Source organism: Anastrepha ludens, chromosome 2 (genome assembly GCF_028408465.1).
Source record: "Anastrepha ludens isolate Willacy chromosome 2, idAnaLude1.1, whole genome shotgun sequence".
NCBI classification, from domain to species: domain Eukaryota; kingdom Metazoa; phylum Arthropoda; class Insecta; order Diptera; family Tephritidae; genus Anastrepha; species Anastrepha ludens.
In genome coordinates, this window is record NC_071498.1 from 139,551,141 (window position 1) to 139,564,266 (window position 13,126).

The following is a 13,126-nucleotide window of genomic DNA, read 5'->3' on the forward strand; positions in this document are numbered from 1 at the left end:
ACACACATGCAGCAATAATCGTAATTATTTTTAATTTATGCAAATAGTAAACTTTTGTGATTTTATTATTTTCGACGATTTTATGTTTATTTGTAAGCGTTAAATTTAACAGCCAACTATCAGTAGCTATTACGGCCAAACATTACACTTAAGTACTTATAACATACGAAAGCTAAATGAAAATATGTATGCTAATTTGATATTATTGAAATTTGTATATTTGGTAAAAGCGATTTGTATAAAAACCAACAAATTTAAATTTTAGTACATCTTATGAAGTAGTTTAGTATGTTGTTACCTAATCGATAAAAAGCAATATGAGCTACATAAATGTAAAATTCCATATTTCTTAAAATGTAATTATGCAATGATTTAGAAAATTAAAAAAAAAAAAAAAATCAATTTCTAATAAAAGTTTGCCTTAGGTCATTTGTTAAGTGAAAAATCTCTTGGTATTTTTTATTTCAATAAAATTCCTAAAAATACACATATTTGAGTGTATAACACATAGGCTGAAAAGTACCGGGCCCTACATAGAAAACACTTTTTTCCCTCATCAGGAGCAACGCAATCATTCCAGTGCCGCTCTAACATTTCAAAACCATTTTTTTAGAACGATTTGCCTCAAAATAGGCCTCAGTTTCGGCGATAACCTCTTCATTCGAGCGAAATTTCTTACCGGCGAGCCTGTTTTTGTTTGGCCTACGCACAGCCAGTGACTACTGGGAGCCAGCTTGCAGTTCGTGCTTGTTTTTTTGCCATTGTTGTATTACAACATAAAATATTTGTTGTGCTGAAGAACACAGAGGCCCTCGAGGCTGCACTATTTCGATATAAACACAAATTCTGCAGTTCTAAATCCGCCATATGCAGTTGGATTTTTCACATTTCCGTGGCTACCGCTTGGTAACTGTACTCCTCGTGGGTGTAAATTAGTGTTTTTATGTCTGCACCTCGAAAAACGTGGCATACATTCATCAGTTACAATGCTAAGGAAGATCTGGTGATCTCCACGGGTAAGATGACTAGTTACTTCATAGCATGAGGTTGCTTCTCACTTTAGACGCTGCGAATATTTTCTTCTGGAATGTACGGCAAAAGTAGAGTTGTCGGCTTATTGTCCGTTCGTGCGGCACGATTGCGTCACTCTTTAGACAAATCTTTTTGTTCTTCTTGATTGGCGCGATAACCGCTTACGGGAATTTGGCTGAGTTGAACAAAGCGCGCCAGTTGTTTCTTTGTTTGTTTTATACACCAAGTGAAGCCAAAACCTTCTCTATCTGATCTGTCCAACGTAGTGGAGGCCTTCTTTGCCTCTGCCACAACCAGTTGGTACTGCATCGAATACTTTCAGAGCGGGAGCGTTTGTATCCATGCGGATTATATGACCCTGCCAACGTAGCTGCTGGATATTTATTCGCTGCGCTACGTCTATGTCGTCGTAAAGTTCATTGCTCCATCGCCTACGACATTCACCGTCCCCAGCGTACAAAGGTCGAAATATCTTCCTTTCAAATCTTTCTCTCAAACACTCCAAGGGACGCCTCACCGGATATTGTCATTGTCCTAGCTTCAGGACGGGCATGAAGAGAACCTTATAAAGTGTTAGTTTTGTTTGTCGAGAGACGTCTTTACTGCTCAATTGCCTACTTAGTCCAAAGTAGCACTTGTTGGCTAGAGAAATTCTATGTTGGATTTCAAGGTTGGCATTGTCGGTGTTCTATCGGTCGGTGCTGTCAGTTTCTAAATAAACGAAGTCTCTTACAACCTCGAAATCATAACTGTCAACAGTGACGTGGGTGCCGATACGCGGGTGCGCCGACTGTTTATTTGATGACAGCAGAAACTTTGTTTTGTCTTCGTTTACCACCTGTCTGGACACCATTCGATTTGCTTCTTTATTCAGTTTGGAGAAGGCAGAACTAACAGCGCGGTTGTTGAGGCCGATGATGTCAATATAATCGGCATACGCCAAACATTTGAACGCTCTTATAGAAAATTGTGCCTGAGCAATTAAATAAATCACAGGTTAAAGAAGTCACACGACAGAGAGTCACCCCGTCTAAAACTTCGATTGCTATCAAACGGCTCAAATTACATACTTAGGATGAAGGTCTTCAATTTGTGTAAGTTTCGGGTCATCTGTTGCTTTTGGCACGTGGTAAATCCGGCGCTGCGTACATCACTCACTAGAAACTTCAGTTAACTTGGGTCAGAACGTCATATTTTTATGACATTTGGTAGTTCGGATTGCACAGATCTCGTCAATAATCAAGAACCCACCAAAAGAAACAAAATTTTTTGCAAATTGAGTGCCATGTCGCACGTTTTTTATGACACCTAATACTTCCTGGGACGGTCGCCCTAGCCGAATGGGTTGGTGCGTGACTAGCATTCGGAATTCACAGAGAGAACGTAGGTTCGAATCTCGGTGAAACACCAAAAATACGGAATAACATTTTTCTAATAATAGCCGTCGCCTCTCGCCATGAAAAAGCTCCTCATAGAAAAATATCTGCCTTTCGGTCAGCGTAAGTCCCTCCATTTGTGGAACAACATCAAGACGCACACCATAAACAGGAGGATACTTCCTGGGGTGCCACGTACGACAGGGGTTGTTTCACATAAGACTCAGTGTATTAATATTCCACTATTTACAAAATATTGCATTCAATTTTTTATTTTCCATTAAGAAAATTTATGGAAAAAATTCAACGAAATTTAGTCGAGTAGCAATAGTTTTCATGACATTTGTATTATTTTAATGAAATTTTGCGGTTTTCGCCAGCTAGATAATATTCTCAAAATGAACGAACTTCATAAATTTTGACCCTCCGTTGGACACCTTTTTTAAAACCTTCAGTTAGGCACCCGAGTCTGGCCTTTTTTCGTCCTGTTCGAGGATTCTGTTTTAAAGGTTGTGCCCATAATCGGGGAAAAAATAAATTTTAGGAAGTTAGCTATAATAGAAAAATGTTAAATTCACGTCCGAAGTCGAAGAAGCCAGTCTGGCCAGATCCGGGTGCCCAACGGAGGGTTAAATGATACATTTTTAGCAAGGCGATGATTTTAAGTTTAAGTTAAACTGCCAGCGCACACATTTGTTGTAAAATACGTTTCAATGTGCAATCCTCTTCTTCTTTCATAGCGTTACAACGCGGGGTGCGTCAAAGCTTTCTTCAAAATGCTCCTCTTATTCCCAGCTTCTTAAGATCGTGTTCCACAAGCGTCTATCCCACGGTTCCTCGGTCTGCCTTTGGCCTTCACGCCCATTAGCTTTCCTGTCAAGGCTTTCTTCACGGTACAGTCAACAGGCATACGGATCACATGACCTAGCCATATTAAACAAGTTAAGGTGGGCGTAGTACGCTTTGTTGGCGGCGTTGATGCGATCCCTGACGGCGGAAGTTGAATCACCGCTACATGCGAACATAACTCCTAGGTACTTAAAAAGCTGCACTGCTTCAAAAGTATAGGCTCCCACATGAAAATTTGGCATCTATGCAGAGAACATTTGTAAAGAGCTTGTAGGCCGTGTTAAGCAGTGAGATACCACGATAATTATCGCATACTCTCTTATCACCTTTTTTGTGTACTGGGAAGATTATGCATCCTATAGCCAATCAGATGGTATGGATTCTTTTTCCCATACGTCAATTATTAAATGGTGGAGGCACTTATGTAACTCCTCACCACCTTCTTTCAGGAGTTCAGCCGCTATAGAGTCTTCGCCGCTTGCCTTTCCATTTCGAAACTTTTTAAGGGCCACGATAATTTCGTCAAATTCTAATGGAGGGATGATGTTTTCAGCTGTAGCTATAGGCCCCCAAGGTGAAAGCTGTTATTGCTGCTTATTATTTAGAAGATTGTCAAAATGTTGTCACCATCTTTCTAAGATTTCTTGGTCAGTTTGTAATATATATCCACATTTTCAGATAAGCAAATATTTATTCTAGGACAAAATACTGTCGTTTGGTTTTTAATTTTCCGATAAAACTGAGCCGCGTTACACTTTGCATTTAATTATATTTCCTTAATTTTATTTTTGATGGATGTTTTTTTCTTGTGCAATCTATTCGATCAAATATTTTTCAGTATTCTTTTTGTTTTTGTACGAATGCAGTTTCGGCATTTTGTGTCAAATTCTCATATCTTGAGATTCGCCGAAGCTCGCTACTTTTCACTTGTATTACACTTCCATTGCTAATACATGCATACATACAGACATCCATAAAAATGTACAAGTACCCATAGGAATTCTCGGATAACAGACCGATATCACTCATTTAACACTCATAAATTTCTTTACAAATAATAACACAAAAAAAAAACAAACAAAACGAGAGAGTGGAAGAACCCGTCAACGTATTTGAAAGTCTGACTTCATCGATTCGATAAATTAACACAAACGCTTTAAAAAGCATTCATTGAAATCGCAGTCAACAAGCGACTTTGAGATGCAAAGTAAATGCGCAAATAAAAAAGTATTGTAAAATAAAAATGCGATAAAAACAGAAAAATACAATAATTGAAAATTGCAAACAAAAAAGTCATCGCATAAAAAAATCACACGCCAAAAAAAAAAACAAGCAACTCACACGACTCCAACAATTACTGGAACAAGTGTTGCATTTGCGCGAGTAGACTTGTAAAAACAAAATCGGTTAATATTTTTATGTGATGTGTATTAGTGTGTGCATGTTAGCTCATGTTTTGATGGTTACCGCTGTGAGTCATCAAACAACTTCGTTACCGGCACAAACAATGCTACTATGATGAATTTTACTTTCAGTACTAAGAGAGTGTTGTTTTTTGCTATTGTCTCTGTGGTGTTGTTAGCAGCATTAAGCTGGTAATGCCCGTGCTTATACACCTAACGAGCACCATCAAATTGAGCGTCGCTTACACATACGCATATACTACATATTATATTGTCGCACTCTTCCATACTAACTACAGAGAGCCTCACATCTCTGGCATTCATTACGAGACAGTTAAACGGTAATAATAGCAATAACACCAAGTGCAGTAGAGTTAGCGCTTCACACACCTCTCCTCCAGCTAACTAACTAGCGTTCATCGCAAGGCGTCAACTTTTTTAGTTTTTTTATCTTCATGCCAGTCATTCGATCTATTTGCTGCACTGTTTTTTATTTCTGTTTTGTTTGTTATTGGCAATTTTCTCTCTTGTTTGACTTTAAACGTCATTCACTAGTTGCACTAATTTACTTGAACTCCTCTCGCCGGGTATCGGAGCTAAAATGCACTTCGACGTTAGTGAAACAAGTTTTTTGTAATGACAACTAAAAATGAAAAGTGTATTTCATATTGCCAATAACGGAGATAACTGGAAGAATAAAGGCAACATTAAGCTGCACTGATTTCAGCTGAGTTGATGTAAAGCGTATTTCAAAAGACGCGCCTGGATGTTTTAAAATCATACAAGTAAAAAGTAATACAAGTAAAAGCACGCCTCTTAAAAATTATATGTAAAAAATTACAGACTGTCAAACTAGAATTCAAATTTTCAAGCACTCACTTACACATTATTACATTGAGTTCAGCCATCTCGACCTGAATGTTGTGTTTCAGCTCTTTAATCACTCACATAGACAGTATTCTTCTTCTTTCACGGCATTACAACGCGACATGCGTCAAAACTTCCTTCACGAAGATCCATTAAAGCGATCGGTCTTGAGCTTTTGCTACGTAGTTACGTATTCCCAAGTCTTTCCTGTCATGGCTTTCTTCTCGTTCTGAGAGAAATCGTTTAGTTCGGAGTTTTATCGGATTATATAGGTACCATCATCCATTATCATTGGGCCAAAACTCTTTCCTAAAACGGGTCTTGTACATAGTTCACATGAACAGTAGTTTTCAAAAAACCCCACACAAAGTAGTCTATTGGAGTTAGATCGCATGATTTAGGTGGCCACGTGGCCAGTTTATGCCACCATTATGTAAAATTATTCGACCTGGAAACTTAGATCGCAATAATGCAATGCGTTTCGTGTTGTGTGCCTTGTGGCTCCATCCTGGATAAAAATAAATACATAAAATAAAGATCGTCTATGGCTATTCCTTCAAGCTCAGGCCACAAAAAACCTTCAATCAGTTGTCTATGGTGATGTCCATTGACAGCAACAGTTATTTCATTTTCATCATCGAAGAAAAACGGACCAATTATTCCACCAGCCCAAAAACCACACCAAACAGTACTTTTTAGTAGATTTAATGATTTTTCTGGCGCGCTATGTTAAACTCTGCCAAAATCGCGTAAGCGGTTGTCGCGCTAATCAAGGAGAAGAATAATAATTTTTCATAAATTACTCGAGGGTTTTCTTCTCTTCTCCCCAGAGGCAGCAATTCTGTTTGTTAACAAATTCATTCAGTGCGAAATGAGCTCCATCACTTAAGATAATTTTGCGTGAAAATCATTATTTAGGCGCTCTCATGAAGCATAAGATAGGTTTTATCCCAATACCGTATAGTTCCGTAAGAGAGTCAAACTGGTATTTTTTTAACAACCTCATTACAGAGAAGGTGTTCTACTGTGTCTTCCTCTTCCTCGGCTCTCCAACTTCTGCAGTACTCATGCGCAAATATTCCTAGCCTAGAAGAGTGTCTGCTTAACAGCCAATGACCGGTGACACAAGCCACTACCTGCGAGAAGTTCTCTCTTGAGAGGTTAAGCAATTCTTCTGACCTTTTCTTATCTATTTGCGGCCAAATTAGCCAGGTTGTAACTCAAGTATTTTCTTCTCTCCATTACCTATTGGCCTTTTGGAGAATATTTTTTTTTTATCCTTAATTTGCAAGTTGTCATAGGAGTTCCAATATTGCCTCTGTTTTCAAGCAGAGATGAAAGATTAGTATCCTTCTGAGAGGAGAGGGTTTGTGCAACTCTCCTTTTCCGATTCTTCATAAAAACATTTGTTTCATCTTCGTTGTGTCTTGTTGAAGCTCCGATCATCCTCTTTTTAATGAGTATACATACTCGCTTATAATCCAAGTGCTGATCACAGCAGCATCGCGTAAGGATTTCTCCACTTGTAAATTAGACAGACCGTGTTTGCACACTTTACTAGCTGCTCGCCTCCTCTGCGCTGTCATAGCTCAACTACCAATGCGCTCACTACTCAACCTTTGTTATTTTAAAGAAGCTGTATATAGTATATATACATAAGTTCCTATGGCTCCGCGAGGGTGCAAGGGGAAACAACAAGCTTCCTCCATTCCTTTCTGTCGGACGCCAGCCACTTTATTTCGTTCCAACTTTTGTTTGTCCGTTTCTAAGGTTATTGTCAAAGTTAGCGATGGTCGGCCTCTGCGTCAGCTACCTTGCGGGTTCCTATCAATCGCAATACGGCAAATGTCTTTCGGATCTCTTGTTAAATTGTGTCCACGCCACTCCCACTTTCTTTTGAGTATTTCTATTGGCACTGTAGTTTGTTTCGTCATAGCCCAAAACTTTTTGTTGGATATGATTTGGGCCAGAAGATGCGAAGTACAGTACGGAGGCAACGGTTCACAAATACTTGTCAGAACTGCAAGTCTGTGGCTGCAAGATTCTAAGTTTCGCAGCCGTACAATAGGGTGGATTTGACATTAGAGTTGAATATTTTAATTTTGGTGTTACGAGTGATCACAGAGGATTTCCACACATCTTTAAGAGAGCCAAAAGCCTGTTTCGCTTCACTTATGCGATTGGTAATAACTTCTTTTGAGCCTCCGCTTGAAGATATAATGCCATTCAAGTAGCAAACTGGGCTAACTTCTTCAAGCTTAGTAACGTCGATATTAAATTTGTGTGTGTACAGATCCAGTTCAAACGCATTTAACGCCGATATTTACTTCGGGGCCTACTTTTGATGCTATTTCTAACTAACGCTAGTCAGTTTTTTCGACATATCAATAAAGGTGTGTGCCATAAGGCATGCGAGACGTCCATTCAGTCGCCATGTTATACCATTTGTTTCGTGCGTTGCTTTGCTCATAACACAGTCCAGAATAATTCTAAAAAGGATTGGTGACACACAGCCCTGCCGAACCCCGGTCGCTATGTTTTTTGCAGCAATCAGATAAAAAAGAGTTTATGCACAGCAACTTGCGTTGATATATGTATAGTGCTGCTATAAGCTTAATAAACGTAGCTTAAACTCCTTTATTAAAAGATCTCGACTCTGACCTACATAGCTGGAGGCTCGATCTTTATGGATTCGCGACTTCACAGAGTTGCAGTATTTCTTCAATTATTTTAACCCCTGTGGTTTGACTGTCTATATTATACAGTGGCTCACAGCTTATTTCGTGTGCCCGTTTATCAAAATAAAAAAGTTTAATATTTTTGTATAAACTTTATTTAGAAAAAAAACGTTAACGTACATTCAAAGATAAATTATTTCTTGTTACAAACATACATAAATAAACTTAAATTATTTCTTCTTAAATAATATATTTACAGCAAAATCAAAATTATAAGAAAATCCACGTCACACCTTATTTCGTGTGCTTAACCAAACTAGAAAAAACATGATTTTTTGTTTTTTAATTTATTATGTTTTTACTAATCTAATATTTTGTAGGGTAGCCTTTTTGTTTTAATACAGCTTTTAACCGGGATTGCATGGAGCTAACAAGTTTTCCAGTGTATTCAGGAGATATTTTCTCCCACTCCACTTGCAATGCTGTTTTTAGATCTTGTTTGTTGCTTATGTTATGTTTTATAATTTTTTGATCCAGAATATTCCATAAATTCTCAATTACATTGAGATCAGGTGATTGTGCTGGCGTTTTTACCACATGAGGGCAATTCCATATAAGCCACCGTTGCACTAATTCCGACTTATGCTTTGGATCATTGTCCTGATAGAACCTGAACCTGTCCCGAATGCTTAATTTTTCAGCACTTTGTAGTAAATTATTTTTTAATAAATTCAAATAAATAAATAAATCCATAATTTCGTCGATAAAAACCAAGTTTCCGACACCAGCTGTTGACATGCAGCCCCAAACCATTACATGGCTCCCACCGTGTTTTACTGTACCACGCAGATTCTTCGGGTCCAGCTCCGCGTTGGGCTTACGCCAAACGAAAGACTTTCCATCGGAACCAAAGAGGTTGAATTTGCTTTCGTCGGCGAAAATAACGTCATTCCAAAATGTTTGGTCTTTATTAACATGGTTTTCGGCAAACTCCACCCTTAATCTTCTGTTATGCTCATTAACAAACGGTTTGTTTCGAGCTGTACGACCATGAAAATCAGCTTTGCGCAGAATTCTTCTTATTGTTTCAGGATTACATGACTTATCAAGTACTTTTTCAACCTCTTTTGTCAAAGCTGGCGCACTAATTCGTGGGTATTTTTTAATTTTTCTTAATATCCACCTTTCATCAGCTTCTGTAAAAATTTTGTTTGGAGCTTGGCGGCCTTTGTCAACCACTCTTTTTTCACGAGAAAAGCGTTGAATAATGTACTGTACTTGGAAGTACTTAAACTGACAATTTCAGCAATTTTTTTCTGCGACTTTCCATTTTTGTAATGCGTAATCACTAATTCGCGCCTTTCAATCGACGTACGACGACCCATCACGGTATTTTTAAATTAAGCTGGACAACCGACTACTTTCAATGTATAAACTAAATAAGGATATAATCTAATGTACTATGCAAAACAAATTTCTATAATTGCTAACCGGTTTACTGGCACCGATAACGGTAAAAGTGAACACACGAAATAAGCTGTGACGTCAATTTACCTAGTATTCTGTTTTTGTTGTAAATATTCTACTAAAGCAGAAAAAATTTGAATGCATTTATACATGTTTGTAATTAGAAATAATTTATCTTTGATTGTGCATTTAAATTTTTTTTAAAGTAAATCAAATAAAAATAATTTTACAATTCTTTAGTTTAACATACAGCCACACGAAATAAGCTGTGAGCCACTGTATATTTTTCTAATATTATTTTCTTTTATTTTTTTATAATATTTTATCCCTGTTTTTATTTTATATTTCTTATTTTTTTATTGTACATATATTTTTTTTTAGTTTATTTTATATTATTTAATATTGTATTTTTTATATATATTTTTATTTTTTTTAATATTATTTTCTTTTATTTTTTATATGATATTATTTTATTTTATTTTTTTGCTCTTTAAAATGTATTTTCTTCTTTCCCTTGTATTGAGTTAACAGCTGCGCTCGCATTTATTTCTTGTTATTAAATTTTTTTTTGTACCCACATCGCTTCAAATTAATTACAACTTCTCGGTGCTATTTTGGTTATTTTCCCAATCTTTCTGTATTTTTTCAGTGCTTATTCACATTGTTTTGTGACTAACTTCGTATGGTCATTTCTGGTTGGTTGAGTTGTGTTTTTATTAGTTTTTGTTTTTTTGTTCGTCGTTCTTCGTTTGTGTAGTTATCGTAATGCATACATATTTACTTTCATATATACAAATATATTCCAGAACGTGCATATGTATTGGCGCCGCTGGAAGCACAAGCACCCTGCCGCAAAAACCTAAACTAATGAAAAACAATTGCGGCTGAGTATTGGACTATTCCGTCAATTTCGTACCACTTCACTACTCACAGTGCAACTGTCGACAGAAAACGCCCGCCTAAGTTATAATCATATGAATTGACTACACGTTTCTATGCGATACTTTGCTTATTCAACTCGAGATAGAGCAGTGATTTTTTTCTTTCGAATTTAACTAATATATGCATATATTTAAGTCACCTTTTTAGAGAAAGATAAAGATGGAAAATCTATTATTTATTAATACAGTCTATGCTACAATATTCTTACGTTTCTGTCTCAAACCTATCAAAAACGGAGATGCAAAGCGTTCTAGGGCTGATCTGCCTAAAAAAGGAAATACATCTGTGGACTTATTTTGCACTTCTCAGGCTATCGATGTGTTTGTGTGTACACCAAGGCGAATATATTAAATATCGGTAGATCAGCTGATTTATTTTTATTCTTTCGCCGTCTCCATGTGGCTGTCAGCACAGAATGAAACAAGGCAAATTCATTATTTCTTTTCATTTTTACCAATACTTTGCCAGGACAATCAAACGTACAAAACATTGTTGTTGGTCTAGTGCTAGCACCTTAAATGAATGCGCTTTGGTGTACACCTAAGAGGAAGTTGCTTATATAAAAAAAAATAAGCTCATATTTTTCACGACGATTCTGAAGTCCTTTGAATCGCACGACTTCGAAACAACCGTACTTTCTCTGCAGGGTGTGTGCGCTTGCGGCTTTGTATGCATGTATGTATCTGTACATGGGTATTTTTTGAAGAGCAACTTTAAAGTACAAAAAATGATATCGTGATTCATGCAGTTTTTTCAACTAAGTAAATAAATTTACATTTGTTTATGTAGTTTGTCTTTTTCGTGGGATGTTTTTTAACAATTTTACTTAATCTCATGTGGGATTTTACAAACAATATGAGATTTGCATGAAACTAAATTAAAAACTCACGACTTCACATTCTTGAGAGTTCTCAAGTACTTCACAAGCACAAGTACTTAACTACCGGTTTGTCGTTGCTTACATAGGATCAAAGATGTTACATTAACAGTCGTTTAGTCATCCGAAGCAAAATTTTGAGAGTAACTTCGGCTATCAGGTCAATAATAAGGCGCGATCGTAGTACCCCTACTTTGCTCTCAGCGAATTTGAAAGAAACACAGTATATCATCAGATTTGTGCAGTTTATTCGCGTGTTGTTTGTGTAATTTTTTCTTCTTGCATTCTTGTACGCATTTTCACATTTCTCTCGCGTAACTATGTAACAGTGCGACGTCTCCCCTCTCTGATTGGTGTAATCTTGTACTCTATTGTTCTTGTGGTAATTCGGCAGTAAAATTCTGCCCGCTCATATCACGCGTATGTTATTCGCACACTCGTATAATCAGTCACACGGCAACGCATTAACATGAGTGATAATTCTTTTTCGTATATCACCAATACAGTTTTAGTTTTTTCGTAAACATAGTAAAAAAAAGTTATTTAAAACCAAAATTGGATGGTTAATTTTGCGCCACCTTGTATATGACCGAAAATTGCAAAATAAAGACATTCAAATATTTCAAAAAGCTAACGACCTTAGGCACAACGGACTAGGGATTGGGAATGAGCATCGAAAATTGCTCTATGAACTCACTTTCTGTGTTCAGCTACAAAACTGTGTATGGCTGTGTTATTAACTAAAATTTCCGATTATTACCAGAACTGAAATTTTGGTAGTCTTGTATCAAAATTTATAACTGTTTGTATCACCAGCTCAACTTGGTAACAATTTGCTAGGCTTTTGACAATTTTGACAAATTTTTTATTAATATATTTTGCAGTGATTACGCTTTTTGCCTTGCTTGGGGCGTGTTTTAAAATAAAGCCCATTTTCACTTTTTTATAATCAATTTGAAAGCAGTTTTATCGCTATAAAGTGAACTGAACTTCAACTGAAAATTTTAAAAGCAAGTTTTAAATCGCTATTTTTGTGTTAAAGGTTGCAGATAATTAAATATATGCGAAAAAAGAGAATTTCTAGGCTGCAAATTGCATTCGTGCCCACTGGTGTCTTAATTAAATGTTGCCCCTATCATGGGACGGTTGCCTTTTATATTATATGATATTTTGCGCCAAATAATGAAAACGCAGTAAAATAATTATGAAAATTTCTTTGTTCTTCAAAATATTCTGCTTGGAAGTCAACACACTTCTGCATTCGCTTGAAACAATTTTCAAAGCACTTTTACCACTCAGAAGTGGATGCCTCCAAAGTGAGTTGTTTAAAGGTTTCAACAGCTGCTTTAGGCGTTGAAAAACGTAGAACTCGCATTTTATTTTTGAAGAAGTAGCTGCCAAATTAGTGCTATGAGGTGGATGACCACCCATTAATTCGATCTTTTGACTGCTCAAAAACTCTCTTGTATAATATGAGCCGCTGCGTGAGAGCTCGCACTGCATTTGGGCAGGATGATCCCTCTTAGGCGGTTGGTTTTCCTTACTGCTTGCTGTTGTGGAGCTTTATGCTTTTCCCACTGAATCTTTTTGTTCCCTTTAAATAATATTTATGAACGCTTGTAGCAAATTACAGAA